Source organism: Bison bison, unplaced genomic scaffold (genome assembly GCF_000754665.1).
Source record: "Bison bison bison isolate TAMUID 2011002044 unplaced genomic scaffold, Bison_UMD1.0 scf7180017864466, whole genome shotgun sequence".
Lineage (NCBI taxonomy): Eukaryota > Metazoa > Chordata > Mammalia > Artiodactyla > Bovidae > Bison > Bison bison.
The window spans coordinates 7,336,627-7,350,589 of NW_011495027.1; the positions used below are offsets into that span (position 1 = coordinate 7,336,627).

Sequence of the window (13,963 nt, forward strand, 5' to 3'; positions counted from 1 at the left end):
AGGAGCAAGCATCTTTTAATTTCATGGCTGTAGTCACCATCTGCAGTGATTTTGGAGCCCAAGAAAATAAAGTCTCACTGTTTCCACTGTTTCCCCATCTATTTGCCTCAAAGTAATGGGACTGGATGCCATGATCTTAGTTTTCTGAATGTTGAGCTTTAAGCCAATTTTTTCACTCTCCTTTTTCACTTTCATCAAGAGGCTTTTTAGTTTTTCTTTGCTTTCTACCATAAGGGTGGTGTCATCTGCATATCTGAGGTTATTGATATTTCTCCCAGCAATCTTGATTCCCACTTGGGCTTCATCCAGCCTGGCATTTCACATGATGTACTCTACAAATAAGTTAAATAAGCAGGGTGACAATATGTAGCCTTGATGTACTCCTTTCTCAATTTGGTACATTTGTATCAACTGTAAATTTTAAATGCATTAAATTTATGGTGTTTGTTTTACACCTCAATAAAACTGTTTAAGGAAACTTGAATTACTCCCACCTCAGAAAAAGAAACTGAAATACTCTAAGACTACTAGCAACTTTCTAAGCCCCCTGAGTCTTCTGTATGAAATGTTGGTTTGTATTATGGTTGCTCACAGTTGTAGCATCCTAAGATTTTTCATATTATGGTTCCTCACATTTGCAGCATCCTGAGATTCAATATATAGGACATGATTTACAGTAATACCACTAAAAGCAAAGTAAAGAAATATCTAGTAAGAGAATCTTCCCAGAGAAACTTGGGTTACAATGAATGGGAGAGAGTACACAGTAAAAGCAACAAGCTCAAAATAACTTAAGTGTGTTTATAAGTTTCAGTCAAGGAGGACATCTGAATTCTGTACTGACTTTGCTTCAGTGGTCAGACAGATTTCCAGAAAAATTGCCTGACTTTGGGAAAGTGTGAGTGTTAGTTGCTAAGTTGTTTCCAACTCTTTGCAATCCCATGGACTGTATACCTCCAGGCTCCTCTGTCCATGTCTTGTCAGTATTCCAGGCAAGAATACTGGAGTGGGTTGCCATTCCCTTGTCCAGGAGATCCTCCCAACCCAGGGATCGAACCCATTGCAGGTCTCCTGCATTGCAGGTGGATTCTTTACCATCTGAGCCACCAAGGAAGCACTGAGCTTGGGAGAGAAGGCCACAAATTGTAGTAATATAATCTATTAGAACACTCTACTCAAAAGAATCAGAATCTTTCTACTATGAATGGTAGTAAACCTGTGGATAACAGTGTGGCTTCAAGGTATCAGAGGTAACATGAAGCATCAACCATTAAGACAAATTATCATGTACTTCTTCAATGACTGGTTTGTCATATTTGATGGAGTAGTCCATTGTTGTTGTTGTTTAGGTGCTAAGTCGTGTCCGACTCTCTTGTGACCCCCTGGACTGTAGCCTACCAGGCTCCTCTGTCCATGGGATTCCAGGCAAGAATACTGGAGTGGGTTGCTATGCCCTCCTCCAGGGGATCTTCCTGACCCAGGGCTTTGAACTTGTGTCTCCTACACCGGCAGACGGGTTCTTTACCACTGAGCAGCCAGGGAAGCCTGGAGTACTCCATTACATCTTCTCTGTAAGCCATCTTTGACAGGACCATTTTTGTGGAAACCTCCTTCTGCATAGCTGCTCAGTTTCCACACGAGGATAGATGTTCTCCAAACAAGGAACCACCATCATTGAAGGCATCCAGGAAGGTCGCCACAAGCATTCACAGTACTGGATAAGTCAGCCATGATGAATGATCAATAACTCTGAAACTACAAATCTGTACAAAACTACACATCTAAATGATTTTTTAATCATTTACCATATCCATGTAGTATCAACGTGAATGTGAGCAAACTCCACGAGATAGGAGAGGACAGAGGAGCCTGGTGTGCTGCAGTCCACCAGGGGTCTGCAGGTGGACTGCAGGTGTGCTGCAGTTTGTGCAGGGGTCACAAACAGTCAGACGCAACTTAGCAACCAAATAACGACCAAATATTTGGTAGGAAATTTGGTATTTCCTACGCAACTTAGTGACCAAATATTTGGTAGGAAATTTGGTATTTCCTACCTATTTCCTAGGCAACTTAGCGACCAAATATTTGGTAGGAAATTTGGCATTTCCTACCAAACAATAAGTAGGAAAATCTTCATAAACCACATCTCCTGCTACTAAATTAGTGATTTCCTTTCTATTAATCTTTATGGATCTCCAAGTCACTGCATTTTAAAAATGAAAGTATCTTTTTTCAGGTAACATACTCTGGTGTATTCTGAAAGAAGACTTTCCCAGGAAAACATATTAAAAATAAAACAGAGCAGTGAAGCTAATGCTGAGGGAGGACCTGGGACTAAGATGACCTTGGGAACACAAACCATGAAATGTTAAGACACAGATTTCATGCATCTCTTCTGTTCCCTGGTCTTAGTTGTTGAGAACAGCTTAGAATTAGTGATAGGGATAGCAAGTATTCATCAAAATCTGTGATGATTGACAACTCCAGTTTGACATATGACAAATCAATGAAATACAGTATCTTTAGAACCATTTATACTATTCAAGAGATTGGAGGAGTTTGGGATCCAAAAGGGAAACAGTTTTTGTTTCTTTTCTTTTTTAGAAGTCATCAAAATCCTTTTGGCCACACAGTTTAACAATCACCCTCTGTGTAGGGAAATTGGGTCATCAGAAAATTGGTTTTGTTTTTCCAAATAGAAATGTGGGTCAACATCAAGAAAAAGATGTATGTTAAAAAAAAAAGAAAGAAAAACATGTGTGTAATAAACCAATAAAAAGTATATCTTAATTAAAAAGTCAATGAAGAATATCTGTTCTTCGGTGAAGTATAACTGTTCAAAAATATCCATGTAAAAAGACTCAGAACTGAACTCTTCCCTCAGGAGGGTCTGCACAACTCTTGGACATGTCTACCACAGGACTACATTAAGGAAGAAGAAAGAAAGAAAGAAAGTAGCTCAGTCATGTCCAACTCTTTGTGACCCCATGGACTGTAGCCTACCAGGCTCTTCCGTCCATGGGATTTTCCAGGCAAGAATACTGGCGTGGGTTGCCATTTCCTTCTCCAGGAGAGCTTCCCGACCCAGGGATTGAACCCAGGTCTCCCTCATTGTAGGCAGATGCTTTACCATCTGAGCCACCAGGGAAGTTTGAGATAACTTCCCTGGAAGAAGGAAGCACTGCTTGTCTCCCAGAAGTGCTGAGTTGGTCCTTCCCAATTTTCAGAAAGTATCCAGAAACAAGCAGCCCCACGGGGTGTCAGAGGCAACTTGGACCTGAGCAATGGCTTACAACCAAGGCCAGGAGGCAACATGCTTGTTTCCCAACTTTTAAGGGTGTGACTGGGCATAAAATGAGGCTGCCATGTTTAGGCTGCCTATTTGTTTTGGGGTATCATTTTTTTTCCTTATTCAATAAATAAAACCAGCCAGAACTGTCTGAGTCAAGTATGGTCTTGGTCTTCACTCAAAAAAAAAAGGTGTAGGTAGTGAATCTAGTGTGGAGCCCTGTTGAGAACCGTGATGAGTCTCTCAATGCATATACAAGTGAGAAAACTTGAGGTCATGGATGGAGAAAATGTGTCTTTCCCCTACCCCCTCTCCAAAGAACCAGGAGAAGATCCTAATCTCTCATCTCTCCAGGCAGGGTTCTTTCCACACCATGGGCTGCTGTCCTGGCTATGTGACAGGATGTGAGGCTGTCAGCTCCAGCTACCACTGGTACAAATGGAAAAGCTGAGTTTTCCCAGAACTAAAGCCAGCATCTGAATCCTTCAGTCCAGACCATCAGGCTATATTCTCTCTCACCTCTCCATTCCTCACATACCATTTTGAAGGAGAAATTAAGAGTTCTGATCTCAAGACTAATTTACATGCAAAAGAAAGTTGACGGATTAACATATCTATTCCAGAGCTCTTCAGATCAGTGAGTTCCAGAAAAAGCTCCCAGTTATTTACCACTCATCCTTGCTCTCTTTTTTCCTCCCACTTTTCTGCTGCTATTTTATGGAAAGTGTTAGTTGATCAGTCTTGTCTGACCTGCAACCCCATGGACTGTAGCCCACCAGGCTCCTCTATCCCTGGAATTCTCCAAGCAAGAATACTGGAGAGGGTAGCCATTCTTTTCTGCATGGGGATCTTTCCGACTCAGGGAACAAACTCGTCTCTTGCATTGCAGGCAGATTCTTTACCTTCTGAGCCATTTTACAGAAGTTGAAAAGAAACTGAGACATGTTTTTCATTCTCACAAAGGGAATAGAACAAGAAACTGAAACTGAAAATAATGTTTGTGTTTTTGTCTTGCTTTGTTTTTGGTAAGGACTACACATTTGGAAACAATGAAGGAGAAAAAATAGGCTTAGACCTTATGGTTTATTTTAAGGGAAAGTGTGAGAATGAATTATTTCACATACATGCAACTCTGCAGAATTTTTGGAATATTATACATGGTTAATATGTAATAAGAATTTTTAAAAATAAACTTGTATGTTGCTGCTGCTACTAAGTCGCATCAGTCGTGTCCGTGTCCAACTCTGTGCGACCCCATAGATGGCAACCTACCAGGCTCCTCCATCCCTGGGATTCTCCAGGCAAGAACACTGGAGTGGGTTGCCATTTCCTTCTCCAATGCATGAAGTGAAAAGTGAAAGTGAAGTCGCGCAGTCGTGTCCAACTCTTAGCGAGCCCATGGACTGCAGTCCACCAGGCTCCTCCGTATGTTGAGGACCTTCCTTTCTGTTTTGCCACTACCCAGCAGAGTAATCAGGAGGTGTCTTAGGTGGGAGGAGGAGGGAAGAGGGAAGAGAGAGGAGGGGGCAACCCCACTCAGCTCCTCTTTTAGGAGGCGGGATTTAGTCCCTCAGTCCTAAAAAGGACTTCAGCCCGCTTTTCCGAAGGTGAGGCGGGGTGGATTCCTCCTCCCAAGGGAGGCTCTTTGCAGCAGCCCGGGACTGAGTCCCTGGGAGGAGCAGCGTATGCAGGGACATGATTTCGCAGCCGCATCAGATCCAAAGGAAGACGCAAAACGGCCCTCACACCCTCCCGCCCAGGCAGCCGGCAGCCTCCCCTCCCGCAGTGTGGGGTCTACGCCAGGGGATCCACTGTTGTTAGCTAACAAAAATGTGCTTGGAAGGGGAAGTGTAGGAGGAAACTTACTTGGAGCACCGGGGTATCAAATTCCCAGCTGCTTTGGCTCTTCCCTGGGGTTCCCCTTGAGTCTGGTTCCTCCGGAAACCTGCTCTGCTCCTTAAAAGTTGAAAGGCGAGCAGGTTTTTACAGCCATGTGTTATGGGTGAGGTTTCTGAGTAATGAAACCGAAAGGACACATGCAGTATCCTACGGTTAATTGCTACAGGTTTTTTTCTTTCTTAACTGAGGCTAGAGACTCAGAATGTGGGCAAAATCCAGGCAGCTCCGTCCTCCACAGTTGTCTTCGGGGCCCTTACTCCACAGTAGGAATATAGCAGCCGATGTAATTGTTTCTCAGGGATAATTTTGGTAAGGCAATAGAGGGGTTTTGGGTTTTAATTTTTTGCTTTGAATCTTTTTTTTTTTTTTTTCCTGTCTGTCTCTCTTTTAAAAGTGCCCTTATTAATTGGGCTTCCCTGTGGCTCAGCTGGTAAAGAATCCGCCTGCAATGCAGCAGACCTGGGTTGGATCCCTGGGTGGGGAAGATCCCCTGGATAAGGGAAAGGCTACCCATTCCAGTATTCTTGCCTGAAGAATTCCATGGACAGAGGAGCCTGGCAGGGTATAGTCCATGGGGTCACAGAATTAAACCCAACTGAGTCACTAGCACTTTCACTTTTCATGCATAGCTTCACTGAGGAGGTATCATTTCTGTTGGATCTTAAAAAGTGAGTCAGTCTTTTTAAAAAAGTAACTGGAGGAAATAGATTTTAAAGCAAATGAAGGCAGTGAGCAGATGTATTAAAGTAGGGGCTACTCAGCCCCTAAGTAATCAGGTCCATGTAACCAGTGTAACAGACTCACTGAGAATAAAGTTGAAAGACTTGGTTCATAGACTGTATTCCGCAGGCAGAGACTTTGAAGGTTACTAGGAATGCTGAGTCATGTTTGAGCTCCCTCTCTCTGATGACAGAAAGAGAGAATAAAGTGAGGACACTGGAGATAGAGATGGTTTGGGACGGTGATTCTATAACTTAGAAGACATATTACAGTCCCACCACTCTAGGTTCCAGAGAGTCATTCAGAATTTCAGGTTCCTTCCATTCTGCTGTTTGGTACCCACTAAGACATCACAAATATGTGGAAATTCAAAGGTTGACTGCTGCCACATCAGCTGATATCCAGATCAGTTCAGTTCAGTCTGTCTGTCATGTCCAACTCTTTGTGACCCCGTGGACTACAGCACGCCAGGCTTCCCTGTCCATCACAAACTACCGGAGCCTGCTCAAACACGTCCACCGAGTTGGTGATACCATCCAACCATCTCATCCTCTATCGTCCCCTTGTTCTCCTGCCTTCAATCTTTCCCAGATAGTAAGATGGATAAGAGTGACTGGTGGAGAACAGGCTCAAGGTTCTCTGGCATAGACCCACAAGTAAGGTACATATACTTCTAATCACCTGGATGCAAGAGCAGGTAGAAAAGTAGGATCTCTACCTGGATTGCCATGAGCTCATCTCATAAAATAGAATCAATCATAGTGTTTACAGTTGAAAATTCTGTCAAACCACTAAAAGTATACCCAACAATATCAGAGACAGATTTTTAAAGTGTCTTAAACTTGTAACTTCTAGAGTTGAAATTTAACTGGGTTAAGGATAGTGACCCTGAACTTACTGAGACACAGATACTGACAATGAGGGTTGGGCACTGACCCAAGTCCAGAGAAAAAAATTTTTTTTCCCTCATCAACTGGATCACAGCATCCTGCCTGCCCTCTCTTTTTGCCTCACTCTTTTGTTTTGGTTTTTATTTTGTTCCATGAGGCTATAAAATAAAAATATGATTTTAAAGATGTAGAATATAAAGCTAGCTAACTCTTTTAGTCTTTAAATCAACATTTTTATTGTTATTTTATTATTTATCATATTTTAATGTTTATAATAACTTATTTTAATATTATTTAATTATGCTAATTTATTATTATTACTGAAGAAAAATACCCTTGGAGTTATCTCCCAGCTTCCATGGGAGAACTCCAGAAAGAGTTCCATGGAAAATTATTGCAAGATAAAATATCTTTTAAGAAATGTATTCTATAAATCTTGTTCACAAAATATAGTATTGGTTAAGGAAGAATTATTAAAATAATTTCCTAAACTGATGGAGGATAAAGAGATGTTATTTAACTGAAATGAAATTTTACTCATCTTCTATTTAACTCCAGAAAAGATGGCCAACCCAGCATCTTGTTTTAGAAATAATATGTTAATACAGTCCAGCTGTCCCCTGGAGGAAGAGTGTGGTCTCTAAGGAGAATCTGCAGAAGCACTTTGGGAACACAGATTTAATTGACCAGTTTTCACATTCTGCTACAGATTTAGATTTTCAAAATCAGGCTCTTCCTTTCCTCATACAGAAGAGCTGCTGATTTCCTAGAACGGAGTCTGTTACAAAAGGAGCTCTTCATTGCTTTCAGTTTCAGTCTGGATCCTGTTTAAAAGAAATGCCATTTCAAGTGGCCTCAAGTGATATAAGACACTGGCTGGCTGGAAAAACATTATGCTGGATCATTTTAAAACCTAACTACTGTTCACCTTAAACTATGTGTCTGTGTGCTGTCACTTAAGTCATGTCTAAGTCTTTGCAACACCATAGACTATAGCCCACCAGGCTCCTCTGTCCATGGGATTCTCCAGGCAAGAACATTGGAATGGGTTGTCATGCCCTCCTCCAGGGTATCATCTCTACCCAGGGCTCGAACCCACGTCTCTCATGTCTCCTGCACTGGCAGGCTGATTCTTTACCACTAGCACTGCCTGGGGAGCCCTCATCTTAAACTATGTTTTATGTCAATTATATCTCATTAAAGCTAGAAGAAGAAAAAAGTCATGACTGCAACCATGTGTCATTTGGTGGGAGTAAGGGGAGAAACATCATGTGAAATAAAGTTCATATTTTATGGCAAGAGAAGAAAAATTTAATCATATAAATTTTCTGTGCCCTTTGCCCTCCTGTCTCCCTCCTATGGTGCACTGTGTATCTGCATTATGTATCAGCAAAACTTCCACCATGGGCAGAAATACCTGCTCAGCCATAAACAGCAACATTCCCCTGTTCACCAAGACAACGCCTTAAAAATAACATTCCTTCCTGATCTCATAAAGGGCCATGATGACTCTTCATTCTAGGTTATGTGAACAACCAAAACATGCCATTTAATGTACAGCTGCTGCTGCTGCTAAGTCACTTCAGTCGTGTCTGACTCTCTGTGACCCTGTAGACGGCAGCCCACCAAGCTCCCCTGTCCCTGGGATTCTCCAGGCAAGAACACTGGAGTGGTTTGCCATTCCCTTCTCCAATGCATGAAAGTGAAAAGTGAAAGTGAAGCCACTCAGTCATGTCTGACTCTTCGAAACCATGGACTACAGCCTACCAGGCTCCTCCATCCATGGGATTTTCCAGGCAAGAGTACTGGAGTGGGTTGCCATTGCCTTCTCCATAATGTACAGCATCTGTCCTCAAAATCTTTTGTCACTGACTTGACTTCTAACAGGTGGAACAGTTCTTTGAGCTTTCTGAGATTCTCTTCTCGTTATAATCCTCAAATCTGACTCAAATAAAATTTCTGATTTCTTCCATAGATCAACAGATTAATTTTTCATCAGCAACTGCATCAAAGAGTTACAGCACCTTTCATTGTTATTTTTTCAAGAGCAAGTATATGGCACTTAGCATTTTAAGTCTTGCTTTTAATTCTAGGAAGCCCCAGACTGGTCTATTTGTAAGGTTGGTGGCATGACGTGGTATCAGTTTTGCCTATCTGTGTGCCCAGTCGCTTCAGTCATGTCTGACTCTTTGCGACCCCATGAACTGTAACCTGCCAGGCTCCTCTGTCCACAGGATTCTCCAGGCAAGAATACTGAAGTGTGTTACCATGCCCTCCTCCAGGGGATCTTCCAGACTCATTAATAAGCAACAAAAAGCAGAAATTAACATTAATTAAGCAGAAATTAGCATTAATTAAGCATTAATTAAGCATTAATAGCATAAAATGCTTAATAAATAATTAATAATGTTTAATAAATATATATATAATAAATACATAATACTTAATAATAATTAAGCATTAATAAGCAACAAAAAAGCAACAAAAAGCAGAAATCTGAGGAAGTACAGCCTGAATTTGCTAACTGAATCCTATTACTTTTATTTTCTACACCAAATCAGGCAATTTAAACATCTTAGGGCAAAGAAGACATCTTCTGTAGACATTGTTAAGTGGCTCCTTCCTCCATACTTTTCTTCAACCCTGAAGACTGGTCAAGCCCAGGAGCACCAGTTATGAGACTGGGATGTGTTTGCATAGAGATGGTTTCAGTTATTCCAGCTTGGTAACTCCTGATGGTGCTGATTTGGCCCCCAGGTGACATTTGACAATGTCTAAGGACATGTTTGCTTGTAACTGGCTTGGTTAATCATCTACTCTGGAAAGTTTCCCTGGAATAAATGGGAGCTTCTCTGCCCAAAATGAATGGCCCACAGCCAATGCCTGCTGTGGGATATTGATATCCAACCCTTTGCTGCAAGGAGGAACCAACTCTGGTGCTGGTTGTGCTAAAGTGGTCACATGGGACCAGCTTGAAGCCACTTTCCACCTGAGACTGTAACCTTTTTTATTTTTATATTCTTTTCCTCTCCCCCTTCTCTCAGTCCCCTTCTGAAAGCACTCACTCAGTGAGTCATTTGTATGAAACTATAGCTCTCAGTCTCTGCTTCTGAGGAAACTGACCTAAGACGTTACAAAGCTTCCTTTGTGGTTTAGTATATGTAAGCTTCATGTGAAGGCTCCAAATCTGTTTTAAAAGAATGAGTATTATGTTTCAGGGTGAAGGTTCTACAATTAAACATTAAGCCAAGTTTGTTCATTAAGTTTTTAAGACATTTTCTAATTTCTCCGATTTTTCAGTCTTTTATTTTCTGAATTACTGAGATGTGTAAGTCACTTTTATGTTTCACAGTACAGAAATTAAAAGCCTTCTCTGTTCTTTATCTGATTGTGACATAAGTGAAAAACATTCATGCTTAAATCATCACACTCAAAATTATTCACCTTTACTCTCCTCCAGAATAATTCAAAGACTTTAGAACACTTGATCTGTGGCCCCAATCTTCCTGAACTATTTAATGTTAATTCTATCTTCTCATTTTTTAGTCCGAGCATATATTATTATGATTGTTTCATGCAGTCAGTCATTTATTGATTGTTTCACATTCTACTGCTGTCTTAGATTTTCATTTGCTTTTGCACTCCAGACTTCCTGTCTCTTCGATCTTTTTACTCCTGCATTTCAATTAGAGTTGATGTGCTCATGGTAAACTCTCCACCAGATATGAATTTTGTACCCATTTTTGAATGTTTTTTTTTTCCTGCATATATCTAGGTTAACAACTATCTTTTTCTTTACCTTGCACTTTCTTTTCACTTCCACTGATGCTGCTGAGAAGTCAGCTTTCACTCTGTCTTGCTGTGAACTAAATATGTTCTTCTTCTGTAAATATTCTTCAGATAGTCTCATTTGCATGCCATAATTTCATTCTGATTTCTCAGGTGTATATTTACCATTTTTTCCACTTGGATTTAATCTTGCATTTGCACATGGATGATTTTTAAAGTTCTGGGAAATTCTCTGACATTGTATCTTCAAATATGGCCTCTGTCCCATTTCTCTTTCCCCGGCTACTACTTTTGATTCCATATCAGTTAGACATCTTGTTCTATTCCCTCCATTACCAACCTATTCTTCACCCTGAATTGCTTTTTATGATGCTTCCCTACCTCAATCAATTTCTCTTCCTTTGGGTCTGATCTGCTTCTTAGCCATATAGCTCCTCCCAAAGACAAAGATACCCTCTTGAGGCTTTCTCGGAGTTCACTTTTCCCATCAAGTAGAACTTGACTTTAATCCTTGTCCTTTCCTAGCCCAACTTCAGTAAGAATCCTGCTAAGTTAGTTTATTGAGATTCCCCCATCCTTGATTTATGATTAAATTCCTTATCACTCACTCTTGATGTTATGGACTAAATGTCTGTATCCTTCCAAGATAGAATTTGATATCAACAACTGAGGTGCTAAAGTTCAACAAACACCTTAAAATGTGGAAGCAGATTTGGAACTAGGTAATGGGTAGAGGCTTAAAGAGTTTTGAAGTAGATGCAAGAAAAACCCAATACTGCCATGAAGAGAATCATGTAAGGGTGATTCTGGTGAGAACTCAGATGGAAATGAGGAACGTGTTTTTTTAAACTGAAGGAAAGATAATTCTTTTTGTAAAGTGACAAAGAACCTGCCCCAATTTCTTCATGTTCTACTATTTGGTAGAAAATAGATGAAACTAGAAATTTAGTTGAGATTTCTAAGTGTTGAGAGAGAAGCTTCATTCCTTCTAACTGCTTTATACTAAAATGTGAGAAGACAGAAAATAATGAAGTTGTAAATGCTAAGGAAAGAGGAACCAAAATGTAAAGATTTTGAAAGCTCTCACTCAGGCTGACCACATTATAAAAAATAAGGAAGTACACTCAGAAGAGCACAATAAAGTTGTGGTGGCAGAACCATTTGATAAGAAAATCAGTGTGGCGTGAGGCATGAATTTAATCAGCCGTCTCAACACAAGGCAAGTATAGAGATGGGACTATACCCACAGAAACACTGCCAGCTGGAACTACAGGAAACAGACAAAGTGGGATGAAATGAAGAAAGTCTGTTGGACTTCTTAGATTCAAGAGAACGGGACCATAGAGCTCTTCGTCAGTTAATAAGTACTCTTCTTCAAGACAAGAGAAGAAGAACCCCAAATACAATTCAGAGATCGTCAGGGCTGCCACTTCCACCTCAGGCACAGAGTTCATGGACATGTGGTTTAGGAGTACAGGGGTGCCTTTATGTTGATTTCAAGGGGTGAGGAAAATGCCCAGCAGAGAATCTGTGGCATATGACCTTCACCCCACAGAGCCACAGGCACATGACCCCTGCCATGGAGAGCCTCACCCACACAACCCCCACCAGGCAGAACTGTGGGGCTAATGACTCAGTGAGCCCAGGGGCAGAATTCTGCCCCAATAAATATAGAAGGCAGTGCATTGGAAAAAAAAAAAGAGTATTATTGTCCTTCCTTAAGATCTAGTAGAGCTTGCCTTGCTAGGAATTTAGACTTGCTTAGGACCCTCACACCTTCCACCTTTCTCTCCTATTTTTCCCTGTGGGGATGGATTGTATATCCATCCTTATACTATTTGTCCATGCTCCACCATTGTGTCTTGGAAGCATGCAGCTTGTCTGGGTTCATGGGTTCACAGCTGGAGAATTTTGCCTCAGGATGATTCCTACTGCAAGCCTCATCCATATCTGATACAGAATATACTTATGTGAGACTTTGGTCATTATATTTTAGAGCTGTTACTGGAATGTACCAAGAATTTTAATTTTGAGCCTGTTGGGATAAAGTGAATGTATTCTGCACATGTAAAGGACATGCATTTGGTGGGGCCAGTGATGGAATGCTATGGACATCATGTTTGTGTTCCCCCAAAATTCATATGTTAAAGCCAAAATTCCCAATGTTATAGTATTTGGAAATGGGCTTTTTGAAAGTAATTAGATCATAAAGAAGAACCTTCGTGAATGGATTTCAGTCCTAATAAAAAGATAATGAAACATAGGATCTCTCTCTGCTCTCTGCCACATGAAAATACAATAAGAAAACAGTTATCTACAAACCACCAGACACAAGATCCACTAGCACATTGATCCTGTACTTCCCAGGATCCTGTACTTTCTCTAGAACTATTACAAAGTAATTTCTGTTGTTTAAGCCACCTGGTCTATAGTGTTTTTATTACAGCACCTGAACTTACTAAGACTCAATATCTAAGCTGTTGGTCTGTCTTTAGCAGTCCTATTAAGCCAGTTTAACAAGAATTTCCTTATCCTTACCTACCTGTCTTCGTGCTGAGTCGTGTCTAACTCTTTGTGACCCCATGGACTGTAGCCCACCAGGCTTCTTGTTCATGGAATTTCCCAGGCAAGAACACTGAAGTGGGTTTGCCATTTCCTACTCCAGGGACCAAACCCACATCCCCTTCGTCTCCTCTATTGGCAGGCAGAGTCTTTACCGCTGTGCCACCTTCAGTAATTTTTTATGCCCTGACCCTCTAACTCTGCTTGTCAGCTATATATTCCCAACTGACTTTACTATATTTGTATCAGAGCTCAATATTTCTTCTCTATTGCAACAGCTTTGACCCCTTTTGCAAAAATCTTGAATAAAGACTTCCTTGCCATTTTAAGAAGTGTTAGTATACTGTTTCTATTACAGTCTATTGCTGCAACAGATTCACCATTGTGCTCTGCAGAACTTTCACCTTGGACTTCAGTTGTACACCTGTTAAAATTTTTTCTTCATTCCTGACTTGATTAGAGATCAGTTACTGAGTTCAACTCCTATCTCATTGCTTCAGATGACAGCACAGTAAGGACAAATTTTTTATTCTTAACAGTCTGTGTATAATCTTGAAACTGCTTTAGAATTTCAGACATCAATGATCTAAAGCATGAGAGCTTCTCAGTTCACACCCCTATCTTGAATCCTTGCTGACTACTTTTAACTTAGAGAATCCCAGTAATAAAAAGATTCCAAGATCTTTCATTCAGACCTTGAGATCCTTCTTGGCCTTCCCAAAACACTATCGTCTACACTCCATTCTCCAGTGTCTCCATATTCCCCTCTCCACTGTCCCTTTTCCTTCTGCTCTTAAAATGCTCTTCTGCCTTT

General features: G+C 40.8%; 1 protein-coding gene across 4 annotated transcripts in view; it reads right to left on the minus strand.

The window, feature by feature from the left end:
* The window catches only part of LOC105003311 (trichohyalin-like), a 17,705-nt gene extending 12,397 nt beyond the window's left edge, over positions 1–5,308 (minus strand). For 3 of the 4 annotated variants that reach the window (XM_010860373.1, XM_010860371.1, XM_010860369.1), the window contains exon 1: positions 5,156–5,298. The gene's annotated coding sequence lies outside the window, so the exon portion shown is untranslated. Of the gene's footprint in view, positions 1–5,155 lie in introns of all 4 variants that reach the window. The other variant, XM_010860370.1, reaches the window with a different exon arrangement.
* Positions 5,309–13,963: the final 8,655 nt, after the last annotated feature.